At 41.8% G+C, this 21,152-nt stretch overlaps 1 long non-coding RNA gene across 1 annotated transcript in view; it reads right to left on the reverse strand.

The window, feature by feature from the left end:
* The window catches only part of LOC310688782, a 65,294-nt gene extending 56,949 nt beyond the window's left edge, over positions 1-8,345 (reverse strand). The window contains exon 1 of the long non-coding RNA XR_014517176.1: positions 8,293-8,345. This is a non-coding gene — a long non-coding RNA (uncharacterized lncRNA). The remainder of the gene's footprint in view (positions 1-8,292) is intronic.
* Positions 8,346-21,152: the final 12,807 nt, after the last annotated feature.

The raw sequence follows: 21,152 nt of genomic DNA on the forward strand, positions 1-21,152 counted from the left end.
TGATAAACAGAAAAAATAAGAATCATACCCCCACTCAAATACATTCTTGCAACTGAAGCAATATTTTTAGCCCTCTATGTGCTTAATAAAGTTGCTTTGAACATTCGGCCACAACTTTGAATTAACTGAGAGAAAACTAGGCCACATACTGAGTTAAGAGATTGTGAGAACACCAAAGTCAGCATTGTGAGGCCAGGTGGCCTGGCTCCGGTGCTACACAGAGAAGGGAACATGCTATGCTCACTTGCAGTCCCACTCTTTTTGATCCAGTGAAAAAGAAACTCAAGGTATGACAAGCTCCAAAAGAGAACAAAGCTCTTAGACTAGATACAGTACTTTAAGCTTTTTCTGTTGTTTTCATTGGCTTCCATTTATCAGTTTTGAGAACGTATTTTCTTTATTGGAATTTGTCTTATGAAGCCAATACTGCCAAGAAAATTTAGAGACCACCCCAGCACTAAGAGGGTTTTTGTAAGATGTCCCAGATCAAGGGCTGAGTTTAATGCACCTTCTTTTGAAGCTATCTGGGATGTCTTTGGCCACAATTCAGGTTACAATTTCAATGGCCACACTAAAAGAAATAATCCTCACCAACCTTTTCCTCCATATACTTTGCTATAATATGAATTAGCAATACTAGAAACAGAGACATCTTTTCCTTTTTATAGACAAAAGTGGTTTTTCAACTGAACCCTTACATACCCAATTAATCACTGCACTTAGCCGGAAAGGGCATCCTGCAGACACTATCTTATCAGGAGGTCCACCACATATGATAAATGAATCGGTCTTTTAGTGGCATGAGTGCCACAACCCCAGAGTCGTCCGCGACTGGACCTAATGGTCAGTGGTCCCTTTACCTTTACCTACCCTTTGCAATTCCCTCCCATTCCATATTGGCCATCAGCTCTGTGAATTCACTGCTGTGAGGTGCTGTAGAAGAAACTGTCCCGTTGCCTATGTTGAAGTTAGAGTCACTTGTTTTGTCCAACCGGTTTCCATATCTGCAGATGTGGGCACCTTCTTGATGAGATTTCACCCCTCCCATATCCAAGAACCTGCTGACACTGGCTCAAGGGCGATGCTGACACTTCTTGCCCTTAACCTCAGGCAGCAAAATGCCACAGATAAGACAATTCACAGTTGTAACAAAAGGGTTAATCAGACATCTCCAGTGTTACTCCCTAACACTTTTTGGAAAATCCTTGAAATGATGCTTCCAACAATGTGAAAGGTTTCAATTTTGAGAAGTTTATCTTGGCTTCAGTCTACTGGATTTTATTTATCACACCCCGGGGGATACATTCATTCAAAATCGTGAAGATGGTTTACAACTAAGATGGGAATCTAGTTTTCCACTCTCATCTGGGAACAGATTCACATAAAATTAAGTAATGTAAATATTTTTACTGTTTATATGATACATACATAAAATAGAGTTCTTATTTATGTTCCTTTTTATATTCGTTTTTGGTCTGCATTTCAAATAATGGCCTCAGCTATGTAGAAATATGTCTTATTTCTTTAGAACAATCAAGTCCGTGGAGAGACAAACATCATATAGGTTAGCAAAATATGATACAGATTGTGCCTGAAACAACAGCTTTTAATTACAAAGAACAGGGGGAAAGGAGGGGTTTGGTCCAGTACTATGAAGAAGGAAGCTAGGAAACCTGGGTTCAAATCACCACTCATCTATGAAGCTCACTACGTGTTTGTGGGCAGTAACTATCTCTCAGTCTAACCTACCTCCCAGGATTGATGTGAGAGTAAATTGGCAGGACTATGTATACTATTCTCAGCTCCTTAGAGGAGGGGCAGTATAAAAATCAAAAGAAGAGGAATTAACATATTTGATTATTTATGAAATTTATATGTCGCCTTTCCTCCCAAAGGATCCCAAGGCACACAAATGATTAAAGAGTTACAATACCTAAAAACAATTTGCAGATGCAGATTGGGGGAGATACCTCGTACTTAAAAGTCTTCTTGGAAGAGGAAGGTCTTTGGTAGCTGTCATATATACAACAGAAACAATATTGAAGGGGAGGGAATTCCAAAGGCTATGTGCCATGACACTAAAAGGCCCAATTCTCATAGTGTTCAGAAGGGAGCTATCAATGAGAACCAAACATTTCAAATAGAACATTCACTAGAGGAAACCAATCTGACTGTTTTCCTGTCCCACATACAGTGGTGCCTCGCAAGACGAAATTAATCCGTTCCGTGAGTCTCTTCGTCTTGCGGTTTTTTCGTCTTGCGAAGCACGGCTATTAGCGGCTTAGCGGCTCTTAACGGCTTTATGATTCTTTCTGATCAAGTTCTCTGAGAAGTTATTTCCTAAACCTAAACAATAAGCACTGATAATAAGTTCATGAACTAAATGTGGCTGACCTGTTGATTTTTCTCCACCTAGACACTTAAAATGATTTAATCTTCCATAGGCTTCCATTGGTTCCATGTTTTGAGGCAGCACTAGGTACAACACAATTCTGAATATGAACAGAAGTGTTACCTATTCCACCAGTTGCAAGTAAAATTACCTTCAAACAAATGGCTGCAAAGCAGTGAGTTGTTTAAAAAAAGTCATGGATTTGGGAGTTGCATAGCTCAAAGACCACCATGCAATAAGAATATTGTATATTAAATCCACAAATTAATAGCATGTGCAAGGAAGAAATTCTCAGAACAGCAAACAAGATGACGGTTCAACTGTCTCCTCTACAGCAAAATTACAGTCGTACATTGAGATATTGTTTTTTTTGCCTGGAGGAACAGACATGAGGAGTGAGAAAATGGAGATTGTTCATGCAAAGGTCAGCGCTCGTCATCATACAGAATTGGACTCTGGAAGGACATTGTAAGGAGTCAAATCTGGGTCATCTGTTGCTAATTTAAAATGTCAGGGAAACTCTATTATTCCCACGCCTTGACTGGCAAACTGAAATCTGTGAATTCCAAAAGCAGTGGCATTTCCAAGGAACTGTATACTACCTAAAGTACTAGTGTGTTTTCAAGTGGGGCATGTTATAGCACTATTTCATTGTCACATCATTGAAATGTATCATCTAATAAGTAAAATATATATTATCTATTATCTATTATTGTTATTGCTATTATTATTATTATTATTATTATTATTATTATTATTATTATTATTTAGAATTATTGGTCACTTGTTATCTAAAAGGTATTGAAGCAACTTGCATATAAAAACTTAAACATAAATACATTATACGATTTTTTTTTAAAAAACACCATATAAAACAGTAACATCTATCTATTTATCTAGGAATGGATTTATGGATATGGGGTGGCCCATCCCATTTCGCCACCTGAGGCAAAATGGGAAGGTGCTACTCCCTGTCTCCCTCGCTGCCACCAGAATGCCCCCCTCTTACAGAACTTGGCAAGAGCCAGGGCATTCCACAAGGCATTACCACTTGACTTCTCTGCCCCAAGGTGGGGAAGACAAGCAACAATGCTGCACACAGAAACATCCAATTCTCGCAGAACCCGGTGAGAGCTGGAGTGTTCCACAAGGCGATGCCGCTCGTCTTCTCCACCCCAAGACTGGGAAGATGAACAGCAATGTCATGCACTAGAAAGAGGGGTGGTGCTCTGCCAGGGGTGGAAGCAGTGGGACAGGCAGGACACCGCATCTTGTGCTTCTGCTGCCTGAGGCAGGTTTTTACCCTACCTCATTGGTGGGCCGGCTCTGGTATGGATGGATGGATGGATGGATGGATGGATGGATGGATGGGCGGACTTTGTGTGAAACTTTTCTATTTATTGATAGAATCTTCTTGCCAATGACTTGGATCCCAGCTTCCCTTCCATGAGTTGGAACAGATTTAATGGGCTGGAATTGTGCTTTCCTATCTCCTCCTTACCTTTGAAGTCCCGTCCTCCACTGAAAACCTACTGCTACTGCTGTGTTTGGGAAACTCTTTGGAATATTATGAGAAGTGATGAGTTACAGCAATCACTCCCTCATTTTACATGGATGATCAACTTAGGATCCAAGCTACTGGGTGAGATCCAGACAAACCGGGCATTCCTATAAGCAATTATTGAGAGGTTCCACTAAGATCAATGTAGGGTTGCCATACGTTCGGAATTTCCAAAACTAAAAAAAAAGCTCAACTTTTATGTCCGGATTTTCACTTTTTGAAATAGGGCAATCCTACATCAATGGGGGTTGCTTCCAGATACCTGTATATCCCTCTCTACATTTAAAGTGCATGGCTTCTCCCAAATAATTCTTGTAACTGTAGTTTACCCCTCGCAGAACTACAATTCCCAGCACCCTTAACAAACTATATTTCCCAATAGTTATGTACTTTAAATGTATAGTTTATATGCAAGTTAGTTGCACTTAAGTTCCACTGAAATCAATTTAGTCATTACTTAATTCCCATTGGTTTCAAACTTAGTGTCACCAACTTAGTCTAGATACAAGACATTGGCTGTGACTTCCCCCTAAAAATTGTACAATTAACTTTACAGTGGTACCTCGCAAGACGAAAAACACGCAAGACGAAAGAGGTTTCCATTTTTTGAGTCGTTCTGCAAGACGAATATCCCTATGGGCTTGCTTCGCAAGACGAAACGTCTTGCGAGTTCTTGCGAGTTTGTTTCCTTTTTCTTAAAGCCGCTAAGCCGCTAAGCGGTTAATAGCCGTGCTTCGCAAGACGAAAAAACCGCAAGACGAAGAGACTTGCGGAACGGATTAATTTCGTCTTGCGAGGCACCACTGTATTTTCAGAACTGTAGAGAGGTCATCATATAAAAGTGTGACCTCCTTTGAACCCAATACATTTACCCTGTTTTACGGTGACAGCCCACTCTTGTCATTTTCATGGTTTGCAAGGTCCAGAACTGTAAACCAGTTTCTCAAGAGCGCTTAATCTGCAGCACTTACTGAGCTAACAGGAAGATGGTTTGTTAAAACATTTATGCCCCAGCTTCCCATATGCTCCATTTGCCTCACTACAAAATTTTAAAGTATAATAAAACATTGCTGACATTGAGAGCAATTGGCAACAGCTGACCCATTTGGGACACTTAGCAAGTGATTATTATTTGGATCTGCAAAAGTGAATTTGACTCTATACTCATTTATAGCCCAAAATTTAAATTCAGCATCTATGGACATGTCTTTATTATTTAGACTCTCTAGAGCAAAAGACGAGGCCAAGAGCTAACCGTAATTTTGAAACAATGAAAAACCAGGCAGACATAGCCACGAGACATTATTTTGAAATCCTGTGGGAAAGGGGAGAGCAGGCATAGGCAAACTCCAGCCCACCAGATATTTTGGAACTACAACTCCCATCATCCCTAGCTAACAGGACCAGTGGTCAGGGATGATGGGAAATGTAGTCTCAAAACATCTGGAGGGCCGGACCCAAGTCTATGCCTTGGGTAGAGCATCATTTCCCATCCTTGGTTCTCTGATATTGTTGGACACACACACACACACACACACACACACATACACACACACCAGATTATGGGGGTTGTAATCCAACAATATATGGGGACCGAAGGATGGAGTGGCATTTGATGTGTAGTTTTGTGACACAAGTATAAATAAACCATAGATCTCTCCTGCCTACTTTCCTTTAAAATTTGATTTTGAGAACAAAATAGGGTCTGGACTGTAGAGTTCAATGAGTACTCAATGCACAGCTGGACAGAGCTTCAAAAAAGGTTTTTTTGACCATGGGTAAGGAACCTCAGACTCAGGATCCAAGCTTCTCTGTTTCATCCTGAATACTCTCATCAGGCCACAAACACCCTGAATGCTTTCTGCTAATTGGAATGTGTCCTTCACTGTGATAATGCCTCTTGATTACCTGCATGGAAGATGGAGAGATGGTGGGGAAGAAACCCTGACTGTTGCATGGCTGGAATATAGTCTAAGGTTACCAGATTTTTTTCAATGAATCTGGGGACACTTTTCAACTTCAATGGATTTTGTATGGGGGCTGATTTGTAAATCTGGGGACTGTCACCGGGAAATGGGGACATCTGGTAACCTTAATATAGTCTGTTGTATGAAGGTAAGAGTCATATCCAATGCCCCACTCATGTTTGTTTCTCATTTCACCCACCACTGGTATGCAGCCCTCAGAGGGAAACCTATAAGGCAATATGGACTTTGGTCCTCAAAGTATTCCCTCCCCCTGTGTTTGACATTTAGAATCTGGAGAAGTTGGCGATTGAAAACAATTTCTTTTCTTCCAAATCTTACCGTTTGATACAAGTGAAAATGTGGTGCGATCCTTCTCAAAATGTAAATTAAAAAAAGAAACACCACAGCTATCTTCCTTGAGTATAGGAATTATCTAGAAACCCTGAGAAACACAGATGGAGCAAATTAAAGGATCCCATGCAGATTATGAGAGTGTGCTCTGCATTATCTGTCAGTGCCCTCTGCAAAAAGAAGAAGAAGAAAACCCTTCCTGAGGGCAGGGGAGGCCTTGGCTGTAAAAAGGCTTTTCAGTTAGTTTTTGAACCTTGGCTGCAGAAAACCTGGTTTGTTTTAATGTGGAATCTCTGCTTCAAGGAACCCTTTTCCTGTCAACATCACACAGCTAAAAATGGAGGGACGTCTGGTTGCTGTAGTTATTTTAATCTCCAGCCGCTGGGTATGTTGGTTGTGAGCCCAGCTGCCTCGTCGGACTGATACCGCAACATACTTTGTATTGAGCTATGCAGTGCATGTGAGGAAATAAATGAATAAAATAAAAAGCAACTTATTCTGCAAAGGCAACTTGAACTTTAATAATGCCATGTTGCAGACAACCTGGTGTCACGGTCCTGTGAGCTATTTATTTAAAATGTTTACATCCTGCCTTTCCTCAGTGAGTCCAAAGTGGGCAACAACAAAAAATAAAGCAATAATTATGTAATATCATTTTGAGGTGTGGCAATCTGTACCCAGTATTTCAATTGTTGCATGATATCATATACCTTTCTACACTTAATTTTCTTAAACAGAGTGAAATCCTCAACCTCAACCCAGATTTACCAGAATGAGGGAGTGAGGATGTGGTTGATCTCAGGATCAGCCAGTGCAAGTCCCCAAAAAGGGGAATTCCAAGGGTATAACAGGAGTGGGCAGGGAGACTGGCACTGAATCCTTACTCTGTTCAGCTTAGTCATGTGACCTGGGAACCTGGCAGAATTTAAATCAGCAAAAAGGGTGGTGTAAATTAAACTCTGTTTCTTCAGAGTTCCTGCAGTGTTGCTGCAGCCCCTTGATTTTGTTTACATTTTTCTATTATGCTATCATTTTTGTTGTGTGGTGACCAGAAGTTTACAAAGGTTTCCAAGAACAATATACTGTAGTAAGGCGCAATCCTAACTATGGGAAGCCAGTGTAATGTACACCAGCTTCATTTAAGACGGCTTAAAATTACACCTGTTCCAAACCCCATTCAGGAGCAAGGCTACAGTCCAAGTATCTGCAGAATAAAGACTCCACCTTGGTCCATCTGCTAGCTCATCTAAGTCTCCAAGGGGTGAAGCCTACCTTGGAGTAAACCAAAGATGAGTAACCCTGCTTGACTTCTGCAGTCCAAATCAGGTGCAGTAGAGAGCCCCCAATTCTGTACTCACTCACTCACTCTCACTCACCCCCCACCTGCTAGCACATCCTAGTCTCCAAGAACTTACCACGGAGTAAGACAAAGCGGGGGGGGGCAGATGGAAACAGCTCATCCAGTGGTTGAAAACAGTACTCAATGACTATCACGATCGGGAAGATCAGCAGGATAAGCCAAAAAAGTGCTGAATACATATTTAGGCCCAAACACCAAGCCTAAATCAGAGCCTATTCACTCAGATACTTCTAAGCTGGAGATACGTGAACTGGAACCCTCAGAAACGGCACTTCCTGAGCCAGAAATCTCAATACAATTGTGCATGACATGGAGAAAGTAGGCAATAATTTCCCCCTCTTTTATAATACTAGAAATGAAGTTCATAGTTAAACTTTGGAATTAGCTATGGACTAACTTCCTATCCCCTCCAGGGTTTGTTTGCCAGCACACGCAATGCACAAGGTAGGAGATGACTGAGGCAACAGAATGCTAGGCTCCAGGCCAAGAAACTACTCTGTTAAGACATTCCATTCTTCAGGCATGGGGTGGGGCTATGCAGGGATAATCTGGCAAAAGTGGGCTAAAAAGCCTCATACCTTGCCAAACCAACTTGGAGCTATCCATGGTCCTGCATCTCCAGCCTGACATTGACTAAGCCACCCTCAAGAATCCACCTTACCTCCAGGCTCTCGCTCTCAGTTAGGATAGGGCTTCTTGTAGAGTTGCAACAAGATAGTGCTTTGAAAATGATTTGAGAGTGCAAATATGAATGCTAAGTACATGACTCTATATGACTCTGCTTCAGGACCTGTCTCAATGTCAAGAGGAATTGCATCCTACAAACGTTCATAGCACTGTAAAGTTTCACATTTCAACGCTAGAAAGACGATTTCCCCCAGCAATTAATCAATGGCTGGAAGACCTCAGTGCTATCTCTCTATTTCAGCAGTCAGGGTACACCAACAGCCATTAAATGCCACTTAGACTGTAATTCTATGCCCACATTCCTGGGAATAAGTGGGGTTTGCCAGGACTGCTGAGGAGAATAGGACGTGTGGTTGAGGGGTGTTGGGAGTGGGTGGTCCTTACTAGTATGGAGGCTGTGGTGTAGAGATAGCAGTGACACCTACAGGCCGGGAGTGTCGCTGCAGACTCCTTGAACCATAGAGCGGGTATTTTAAAAAGTAGAGTAGAATAAAACTTAAAAGATGAGAGTAGACATTGTCCTCATTCCCACATTTCATACTTCTAACCCAAGGTGCATTATCTCAGACTTAGCTGTACAAGGCAGAAGTACATATATGCCACTGTTCTAGGCAGCCAAAGGACAGTGCCTACTGAGATCAATTTATTTCAAAAAGTTTAATATGGATCCATGTATAAGTATGCCAAGTTTCATACTTTTAACCCAAAGTATGCCATTTTTTCCTTAACTGCTCCACCCCTCCCTGATGTTCCAAAAGCACATAAAAGAAAAGCTTTAACCATTATTACATTTGAAAATGGGTATAACTAACCGGCATTGTGACAGGAATATAGGGAAACAGAAATAGGAGGGAGAAATGGCAATCTTATTCAAAACGGATGAGAGAAAGCTTTGTTAGAAAAGAAAGGCAATTTGAAGAGTAAGACCCCGTTAGCTTCCTGTCTCTAGCCTACAGATTGTTATCCTTGGCAGTGAGCAAGTGACTTAGCGCAAATTGGATTTCAACCAAGGAAAAGAACAAGGAGCCTTTCAGTAGAGCCAATGCATATTATTAATGTACAACAAAATACTGAAAAGATGTATAAATATAATTATTAAGATGAAGTTCGCTCTTAAATATCTCCCTCATTATAGGGAAAGTAATTGTTTTGAGTGGTACAAATTTTTGACAACAAAAAAGATGATTTATTTAAAAGATGACTTTTAATAAAATGAATTGTAGGTTCTCAACCCTGTGGGAAGCCACGATACACCTGCAGAAGAGTCAGAGATGGGACTCTGGAGGTGATCCAGCGCTGCAGAAGGACACTCAACAGATGAAGGTCATCTCCACTTCCCAGAAACATGCACATATAAATGAGACCTTGAGCGGGACTCTGTAATCAGCAGCTGGAAGGAGGATCTCCTCAGTTCCTGTCAGCCAGACAAGAGTGGGAGCATCCTGCTGCCAGGCGAGATAGTAGAGGAAGAAGGGTTGAAGGGAAGGGGATAGCTGCATTCATGCTAAAATCTTTGGTTAGTTGTACTCAGAGCAGAGCTATGGAAAGCCATGGACTAAATTCCATTGATTTCAATGGGTCTACTCGGAGTATGACTAATGCTGCATAATATCACCCTTTCTTATCTATTTGCCCAGCTGTACAAATTACAGAGTGCAGGAAATGGATGCATGCAGCTGCACAAGTGAATCTCCACCCATTGATGCATCAAACAAGCAGTTGGTTCAGTGCAGGGCTGGGTAAATTTAGAACAGGAGCTGAGTTCAAAGAGTTCACAGGATTAGACAAAAGCAAAGCTTCTAAATAAAGCTACCCTGCACCAGAAAGGGAATTTGTGTACTGAAGTATCCTGATTACTGCACCCAACACCAACACCACTGAACTCACTCAATTAAACTTTTAACGTGAGTGAGATTATGCAGTTCCATCTGGAGCAACTGACTGCAAGAAGTTAGAGCTGAACTAGGACCAGTGTCCTTTAGGACAATATTCAGTGCAAGGGTTGTAGTCTTATTGGTCAACCAGGATCTTACAAAAACTTAAATAAGAAGGCAGAATCTGCCGTGCTCTCTCTGGGGAGTACCAGTGATTGAAGTGAATAGACTTAGGGGAGTGGGGCTTGGAAAACTAAATAGCCCCAGTTCTGAAATCCCACACAAAACTATCTCTGAAGTTCAGGCCAGAACATATTGTTTGCCACTAGCCAGGCCATGTGAGGCTGAGAGAACTAACAATTGGATGGCTTGCTGATGGCAGTAGAGGTCTAAGCCCCATCCCTATGGCCTGGATGCTTCCAAGCATCATTCCCTTCTTGGGTACAAGGGTAGTTTCTCACATCTCTCAGTCTGATGCATTGAATCTAGAGGCATCTCCTGTCACCAACAAGTCTTATCCACCACCACCACCACTACTACTACTACTACTACTACTGTGCCCTTTTTTAACCATCACTTTGTAAAGGTTACTTGGCATAGCTGTCAACTTACAGATTAAAATAAGGGACCAGCAGCCTTGAAAATAAGGAACCAGCAGCCAAAATAAGGGACCTGCAGCCTCACCTGTTCCAGGCACTCCAGTCTTCCTGTCCTCCTGCAGTCTGGTCAAACTCATGCTGGTAGCATCGAGAACACTGTCCAACCAACTTTGTAACCAGAGATTCAACTGAATAGAATCTGAATCACATGCACCACAAGGCCTATGCAGCCTCAACTTAAGATGGCTCCCCGGCCTGGCTTTGCACTGCAAAGTTTGCAGCAGCACGTGCAACAAAATGGCGTCCAGCATTCAAAAAAAACCCCTCAGCTTGCATTAACTAGCCACACACAAGGCATGCAAGCTCCACCCCCCAGTCGTTCTTAGACTTCTTATTGGGTGAGCAACACAGCCAAGCAACACAGTTGTAGCCTCCCTCCTCCCTGGCCGGCAGGGAGGGAGGGAGAGGAGCTGCTTCCTTTGAAATTTAAGGGACATCATTTAAGGGACATTTAAGGGACATCCATCAATAAGGGACAGCAGCGGGACATGGCGCTGGAATAAGGGACTGTCCCTTCAAATAAGGGACACTTGACAGCTATGGTGTGTGGTCCTTTAACTCATCAGATAAAAAACCTTTGGCCCTCCAGATGTTGCTGAACTGCAACTCCCACCAGCCCAGCCAGCATAGCCAATAATCAGAGGTGATGGGAGCTGGATTGTAGCAACATCTGGGGAGCCACAGGTTCCTCATCCCTGTTCCAAAGGATGAACTGGATGGCCTCGTGTTTAATCAAAGTAACAGGATTTTTATGGCAACTTTTAAAATGATGCTGAATTTAAATTGCATTTTAACCTGTATTTTAAATTGGTTTTTTCTTTTTCTATTATGTTTTTACTGTAATTTTATTGGTGGTAGCCGCCTTAAGCCCGGCTCTGGCTGGGGAGGGCTGGTTATAAATATATTATTATTATTATTATTATTATTATTATTATTATTATTATTATTATATAGGAAAAGTGTAAGCTCTTGAGTTTGTGGATAACCAATACACATTTTTATCAGCTGAATACTCATCCAGCAAGAACTGCACAGCAGAGAAGATGTCACAATGCTGTTTGATTTCAGCATCACAGTCTGAATTCCTGTAACTCACACCATGATATTTTAAAGTTAAGCAAGAAAACAGGGAAAGATTGTGGTAGATATAATAATGGAATTCACCTGGGAAATTATGTAGCAGACAAGTGTTTAAAGCAGAGAAAAACCAGATGGAAAGAAAGAATGGTAAACCTAGAACTATACAAGATGAGAGATTCATGGGAATAAAAAACATGGCGAACAACGTTCCATTCTGGTAAAAGAAAGAGGCTTAATCAGCCATCGTTTTGACAATGGAATGTGGATCAGAGGAACGGCTCCTTACCAAATCAGATAGCACTGGGGGAGCTGCCATTACACACTCCAGATAAAAGAAAGCTATGATAAATGTTATTGTCTGTTGAGGAAATGAATCGGTGCATACAATAACAAGCATAATTAATTTTCACTACTGAAAATTCAGCAGCACAAAGTAGGCTTTGAAGTGAGAAAGGAGAAATCTGTATTGCTTTCCTTTTTAAATGAAGAATTTTACTTAGGTTTTCTCTAAAGTAGGAGTGGGGAAACTCAGGTCTGTGCAATTCAGCATTGGAATTTCAGGCCAGGGCCTTTGAGAGCCCTATCTGGAACTTACAGTAGGATGTTGAATCAGACCGCTGAGCCATCCAGCTCAGTACTACACTAATTGGCAGCAGCTCTCTCCCAGCCCTACCTGAAGATGCCAAGGATTGAACCTCAGACCTGAGACCTTCTTCATGCAAGGCAGATGCTCTACCACTCAGCTATGGCTCTTGGACCTTCTGCAAGCAACATCTGTGCTCTTATTGCAGAACTGCTGCCTTTTCTCTCTCTTTCTTCTCCAAGATTCTTCCTTCTTCTCCTGTTCAGACCTGCTTCCCAACCCTCCCTCTTCTTCTTTTACCTGCAGTTCCCACCATCATTCACCGCCATGACTTTCCTATATTCCCATTGCCCTCCTCCATTTCTGTCTCTGACTTGTTAAGCTTTTTGAGCAGGGACTGCACAAATTCTATGTTCTCTCCAAAGCCTGGATTGTTGCTGCTAGTATCTAAACTTCCTTCCAAAGCAGTAGCAGCAGTTGAAGTGGTACTTAAGGTTATCGCTTGATAGACCTGCCTCCAATGACAGGCCTCACAATTACGTGATAAGAAGGCAGTATCTGCGCAAGCCACTTCACACAGGCATGGTCTCACATTGCAATGGTTGCTATCCCATAATAGGCATGGTTTTGTGATTCTTTGATCCCTTTGCAGCCCGAATAAAAAGCTACCCCAAAGACAGGCATCTCGACTCCAGTCTAGTCACACTTTTTGGAAATGTTCTTAGTAGTGGTGCCAAAATGTGGATGAGCATGTGTTAAGTATTCCATTAAAAGCAATGTAGCACTACTAGACAACATCCCCACACAGGAGCACAGCTGGATTTACCAGATGTGTGTCTGCTGTTCCTGATCCAGTGCTTGATTGTGCATGGAAACATAGGTTTATTCAGCAGGATCACGGTGAATGGAGATTTTTATACTAACGCACTTTGGCAATTTAACAGAGTTCTACCAGCCCTACAAACAAATAACCCCTGCAGAAATGAAAAGCAAATGCATATATTCAGGGCTGCTAGCTTTTTCCTTTCTTTACCAACATGCAACCCCATACATCTACTCATCTCACAGCTTGAAGATTAACAAATAAAATTAATTTAATTTCAACATTCTGCCACAAAAGAAATTTGGGGGATTTCATTTACAGTATCCAAAGTTTTTTTGTTTTGCTAAAAAGTAAGTCCTTCTTCAATATTACTTTTGGACCTTTATATGTTGTATGGATCTGTTTTCCAAGACGGGGGGGGGGGGAGAGAAAAAACAAGACCCTGGCATGAGATCTTGGGATGCCAGGCTCTATTTGGAGCTTCTTTCATGGTTTTCAACCTTTTACCCATCTTTTTTCATCAACACACTATTGTTCTTAAGCATTACTTTTTATATGCACTTACTTACTTATCTTAACATTTTTTCTCTTCTGTTCAACAATTTTTTCCTTCCTTTTCAACTTCCATTGCTATTTATTTTCAACCCCATCTTATTTCCTTTGTCTCTTTCATCAGATTATTTCATGAGTCTTTTTTAAAAATAACAATTCATTCACTTTCTCTCACTTTTTAATTGTCTAGATGCTCTTCCAGTCTAGCAGTCTAACTCCACCAGTCTCACCTACTGGGTTTAATTTTTCTTGAATGACAGTTGTAAAGGCAGGAAGATCAACAGATTAGATTAGGCAAAGGTTAGAGCCAATGAGCCTTTTAAAATACCTCCTCCTGACATCCCAGTGAACCTGTTACTCAACTTCCCTTGCAATAAAGAGCTGGACGTTTTATCTTACTTGAGCCACAGAAAGAGCATGGGGAGGACAGAGCTTAATTATGGAGGAAGAATCTTTCATGAGGTGGACGGCAGCCTTGATGCTGTGATTCTTATTTTAGATATATAGACTGAACAACTGCTGATCCGGGAGCAAAGAACATAATTCATGTCAATAAGTAACATATGACGTTTTGCTTTGGTTTGAAATGATTACTAAGAACATTAAAATCAATAGAAATTATCAGAGAATTTGCAATGTGTAATTCATGGGTTATAATCATAGAATTGTAGAGTGGAAGAGACCCTGAGGATTATCTAGTCTAACCCTTGCAATGCAGGAATATGCAGCTGTCACATACAAGGATCAAACCTTCAACCTTGGCATTATCAGCACAATGATCTAACCAGCTGAGCTATCCATGCACCTGTTATGAATGTTGTTGGACTACAACTCCCATCAATGTAGAAAATGGACGTTGTTGGCTGGACAACATCTGGAAGGCCACAGGTTTCCCATCTCCGATTAAACTGCTACAGTTAAAACTGCATGTGCACTCTTTGAAACTGATGTAAGAACAACCCAGTTCCATTCCCACTCATTTCATCTTCTCTGAGTGCTACTGTTGTCCAAGGCAAGGCTGATGGAGACAAGGAACAGCAGTGTCCTCCCTGTGGAACTCCCTATCAAGAGAGATCTATTTGCCGTCCCAATATATTTTGCTACCTGAGGCGAAGGGCCAGATGATGCGGCCCCTTCTCTGTGTCACATACAATCAGCAACTAGACAGACAGGCAATTTAATTTTACTTCAGTGCTGATGTTGAAACAGTGTCCCCTACCACACCCAAGGACACCAGACTTCCTTAGGCAGTGCAAGGCAGGCGAGGTGGGTCACAGAACTCTGTCTTCTAACACCTTGTTGATGTTCTCTGTCTCTCAGCACCTGCCGCCAAAGGTGCCCACCTCACCTGCCTAATAGTAGGGCCACCACTGCTTAGGCAGTTCACTGGATACTTTTATGCAACAGGTAAAAATGTTCTATATTAACCCCCAAGGGAAGAAGGCTCAGAGCCCAGGGAGTGGTGGTGAGATGACAATGAGCCGTCAGAGGGAGAAGAGGAAGAAGACTGGGAAGAGGAGGTGTCAGAAGCTGAAGGGGTAAGAGGGTTTAGTGCAGAAAGAGAATAATCCAGAATCAGAGGCAGAAGTAGAAGTAGAGGCTGGACAGGAGGGGGACCAAGAGGCAGAGATGAGTCAGGCTGGTGAAGAAGCCTGACTGCATCCAGTTCCCCCTGGTCTACCCAAACCAGAAGAGGTATAAAGAGGGAGGAGCAGAGATAGATATGGTAACACAGTCTCATATTGCTTGGGAAGGACCAAGAGGATGAAGAGACTTAAGACAACGGTGGGAAGGTGGGGACCTTCAGTCCCCACAACTGCCTCATAAGGACAAGATCTACTGGGATGAGTTGCTGTGCTCACTAGGCCTGGTCTTCTGAGTTGACTGTGTTTCCTTGAATAGAGAGTTAACTTCACTGACACCCTGTGATTTATTGCTGACCTGCTCATGTCTCCCCCTTCTGACACAGGGTTGTTAAGAATATAAAATGGGAGGGGAGAAGTACCGTAAGTAGAGTCATTTTGTTGGAGGACCCAGCAAAAATATATTGCAAACAAGATGTATGGTTTAGCATCTGCCAAAATGGGGCATTCCTATTTTTTAAAAACTGCATTTGCAGGGCACTTCAAATATTACCACATACACCCTTTCTATGCAAAGAATTGGTTTCTATTAAGGAAATGATAATTGAGGAAATAGCCCTCACAGAAAAAGAGTACCTTTCCAAAATATTTTTAACAAACAAGTAAAAAGCCCTTAATATAACTAATTACATCATCCATTTCCAAGCTTCAGATTTCCCACTATACATTGTTATTTTAACTCTGACAATCCATGTCTGCTAGGAGCCATATCATACAATCAGCAAGCACTGTAATGTTATAAATAACTTCCTACATCAAAGACTAACAAATTACTTTGATGCCTTCCTAAAAGTCAGTGGTTTTCTGAACTTTAACATTTTTGCCTTGATCGTATGATAGGAAATCATTATACAGTAGAGAACACCTTGTTTCCATTCACAGTTGTTATTTTTGTGAAGAGGCATTAACCTCTGACCTTTGACATATCTGTATCAGTAGCACTCAGATCCAAAAAGTTTCAGCCTGATAATCTGGGGTATTGCAAGAAAGAGTTTAGGATCAAGGTTCTTCTCTGTACTGTCTATTCAGTTGAATTTTACACAGAGACAAAATTATCAATGATTTCTGCGTTTCCTTGGCAATAAACAAAACATGAAGTGTCAAAAAGTAAAGCAATGGGCTATTAATCACACCCTCTTGATAACCCTGACCCTACTAAAGCATAACATCTGTCCTGTGTTTTATATGGCTCAGAGCCAGAGTCGGGATAAGGGAAGCTGCAGTTTCACTGGTCAAATATTAACATTGCACAGCATGTTGATTTTGTAAGCACCCTGAAAACTCAAAGGCTTTAATGGGACTGTCTTTGATTTGGCTTCTATCCCATCTATTAATATTCCTGGAGTGAGTCACCCATGTGAACAGACAAACGCTAACAAAGTCATGTCTAGGCAGCCCCAGAAACAGCCACTCCCTTCTCCAGGAGAGAAGAAATATCTGGGACTAGCAACTGGAATAGATACAATGATTATGTAGTAAAACCAAGTCACTGGCTTCTTTCAAAATCGATCCAGAGCAATCCAAGTGTGAGGCAAACAAACTCAGGAGGGGGCAGGTTATTGCTAGAATAATTATTCAAATTCAGGTTGCGCAATAAATATTGATTTGGCACTTTTGTGTAACAATCTCGCTTCCCCACAAAATCTGACTTTTTCCAATAAGGAAAGTGATGGAACATACAGTGGAAATGTGGGGCAACACCTGCACAAACAACTCAGAACGGATGCTCAGTAAGTAGCCAATAACCTTCTAACTTCCCTGCAAGCTGTATGCAAACAGATCAGGATGAATGCTCAATATGGGTTGTCGGGAAGCAACCCACATCTGACCTAAATCAGGAGGCAACAGGCTAATCTACTCACCATGGTATTCTTCTCCATCTATCTTGACTTCATTCATTTCCACTTGTTGAGATCACTTGGTATACTTTCCTTGAAGTTGGTCACCTGGGGCCTGTAGAAGTTAACATTAGCCTATGCAGGCAGACTACTTCCTTTTCATGTCAAATCTCCCTATTGCTCAGCCAGAAGGTGGAAACCATCTGCCAAGGTATTCATCTTTGTTTTTCCTGGTTACATCTGGGCAGGCTATGTGCCATTTTTCCTAACCTGAAGAGAGTCTCTGTGGGTAAAAACAGGGAACCCCTTGCACCAGCAGAATGCCACTTCCATTCACAGAAGGGGACTTCCCACATTTCCCACATATAATGAGCCTCTTTAGGTGATAAGGAACAGCACAAAGCCTGTCCATGTGTAACGAGAACAAAGAAAGATGAATGCTGCTGTAAGAATCCACTCCAATACTTAGTAAGAACCAGTGTTTCCAACTGTAAGTAATCCTTCTCAAGGTCAGTAAGACTCCTATAGAGTTAAATTGAACACATATGTTTTTGCTGGATGCAGGACCTAGACTAGCTAAGAAGCAAGCCAACACTCTCAGCAGCCAAGTAAATAGCAGCCAAAAGATACATACCTACAACACATATGCTTCACACCTATGTGAAGATTAGAAAGCGTAAAATGTCTCTCATGATGCGGTCAGGTGCTTGGCAGAAGAAATGCAGGTAGCTCAGCTAATTTACAGCCAAGTAGCAAAATGACAGGCAAGCTAACAGGGATTCTAGAGCTGGGATGCAGAGGATGGTCTAGACAGATAATTATAAAAATATGTATATGAAAAGGAGATTCCCACAGCAATGGATGGACACAGACAATCCTCTAGTGAGTGGTAACTTACAACAGTGCCTGTATATAACCACTCGGTAAGCCAGTTGGTTAAAATTTTGCCAAGTGGTAAGGAACATTTAAGCACCCAGCTGCATACAATAAGAAATCTGGGGAAAGAGAAGAATGCTAAAAACCTCCTCACCACTTCACAGGACATGACAAAATACACACTTTCCAAGTGATTCCATGCACTCCATAGTAAGTTATCACTTGATAAATTGTCATCTCTACTGACCCAGTATTTACTAGGCCAACAATTGCAGCTATAACTTGGGCAGCAGCCTTTAAAAAAATTAATCAGCTAGATTAATTGATTTGGGACATTTTTAATTGCCTGGCTTCTGGGGTGCGAGTCAAAGTTATATTTGGAGAAAGGGTGTTGTTCAGAGAACCAGCTGGATATTGGAATGTCCTTCATCACCGTTTATGGACCCATATTGTTTTAAGAACATATCAACCTTATCAAGTAAGTATCAAATCAGTGCATGCTGTTAAGGGGGCTGAGCACATGATGACAGTAATACTTTTTGATTTAAAAAAAAAATGGGATTGGGCACAAATGTTTAAAATGAGGAACGCTGCAGAAATGAATCAAGTTTAATATCCGAGGGACACTAATAAAAGAAAAAGCTTGTCGTAAAAGGATTGACTGAAACCTCAATTAATGTGAGATGCCCAGACAAGGAGTTCATGTAATTTGTCATGCCAAGGCCAAATGAACTGTTCTATAATGCACAGGTGAGCATCTGTCCAGTTACCAGTCACTACCTCTGTCAACAACATGCCACTCACCCAGGAGGGGGAGGGCATTCACAGCTGGTGCAGAGCAGACATTACTTGGATTAAAAGGGGTGTAATTACCCAGATGCACATACCTGGAATTCTTCCTAGACTACCTTTTCCTCATCAAATGTAGATTTCATCCTTGAGGGAAGGAAAGAGGCAATGATGGATGTACTCAGCAAGGGGGATTTCAGCAAATGGATTTCAAGTTGTTGAAAAGATCTTGAGAAATACCTTTACATTAAAATCACAAAGCATGGAAACTACTTTGTGTAATTAACCCTCAGAGCAAATGCCTTATAAAGACTGCCAATGCTGAACACAGCTGGAGGTGGCAGAAGCATCGGATCCAGTTTGCAGAGCCAGTTTGAAATCAAGTAATGGAGGGTTGTGAACTCCAACACAGGCTCTGAAGAGCACCCGAAAAAGCTTCATAATAGAGTCATCCAGACTGTGAATTTCATACCAGGTTCATTTTCTGATTTGAGGATTGTCTGGCCTGTGCGGATAGGATAAGTTTGCTTTAGAACTTGATTGCAATGGAATCCATCACCATCTCTAATAGGTTGATGATGTGCATCAGGTCAAACTGTTCATCTAGTCTAGGGGTGGGAAACCTTTTTGGTTATCTGTCCCCACCCCCCAAGCCCAACTGTGACAAGTAGGCAGACAACCTGCTTGACAAACACCTGACATCATTATGATGGCAGGTTGACAAGTGGATTGTCCCTCCCATCTGTCAAAGCCCTTCCCAAGCACCCAACAGCAAACTGGTTGTCAGGCCCTTGGGAACTGCAGCGCAAGGGACGTTGCCAGCCCTGCGCTCAGCAAAGCACTGAACACAGGGCTGCATTCTGCAGGGATCAGCTGTGCAACCAAATTGCCCACAGGATCCTGCCACATCTCTGTCTGCCCCACACCTGATGTCACATATGACTAGAGGATAACGGCCTTGTGGGCAGGAGTTTCGCCACCCCGATCTAGCCAGGTATTGTCTATTCAAACTGCCAGAGACTCTCCATGGTCTCAAGCACAGGACTTTTCCAGCTGCCCAGGATCTCTTATAACAGGAGATACTGGGGAATCTGGGAACTTATGCCTGTGAAGCAAATCCTCTGCCACTGACCGATAAGGCCTCCCCATGTCCCTCAAGAAGTCTGTTCGTATTTGCTCCATCCCATCAAAAATAATGAGGTTTTATTTTTATTAATCACAATGACTTGCTTGTTCCATTCATTTCTATTGCAGTCAGGACCAAACCACATATTACATGGCAGATACATATTAGAAGAGCCCAACGATTTCCTTTTCATTGGAAAGTGACCTGGAAAGTGGAAATTCTATACATTTGGTATTTACATGGGAGTGTCACTGAACTCAGTGGCACTTACTTCTGGGTTTTAGGATTGTACAGTTTATCTGGAAACTTCCCAACAAAGTTGATAGAATACAACAATATTCTGAAAGTCATGAACATATTGTGAAATATTTCCTCTTTGAAATCCATTCAACATGAAGCAAGCACTGACAACATTAATCCACCATACACAATTCAGTTAGACAAGACAAGATTTCAGCCCCAGTAGTTTACCATTTAGGTTGGTTTTACACAATATGTTAATAATAATAATAATATTTATTTATACCCTGCCGTCCCCAGCCAGAGCTGGGTTCAGGGTGGCTAAGACCAGTAAAATTACCATAAAAACATAATAGGGGGGAAAACCAATTTAAAATACAGGTTAAAATACAATTTAAAATGCAGCCTCATTTTAAAAGTAGGCCATAGATCAAAACCATAAGGGGAGGGAAAAATAAGGGTCAGACTGAGTCCAAACCAAAGGCCAGGTGGAACAACTCTGTCTTGCAGGCCCTGCGGAAAGATGTCAAGTCCCGCAGGGCCCTGGTCTCTTGTGACAGAGCGCTCCACCAAGTTGGGGCCAGTACTGAAAAGGCCCTGGCCCTAGTTGAGACCAATCTAACCACCTTGCGACTTGGGACCTCCAAAGTGTTGTCATTTGTGGACCTTAAGGTCCTCCGTGGGACATACCAGGAGACAAATAAAAAAGCCTGTATCTTAGTGTGTGTGAAACTCCATGAAGAAATAAAAT

Source organism: Podarcis liolepis (assembly GCF_965112155.1).
Source record: "Podarcis liolepis genome assembly, chromosome: 11".
Taxonomy (NCBI): Eukaryota; Metazoa; Chordata; class Lepidosauria; order Squamata; family Lacertidae; genus Podarcis; species Podarcis liolepis.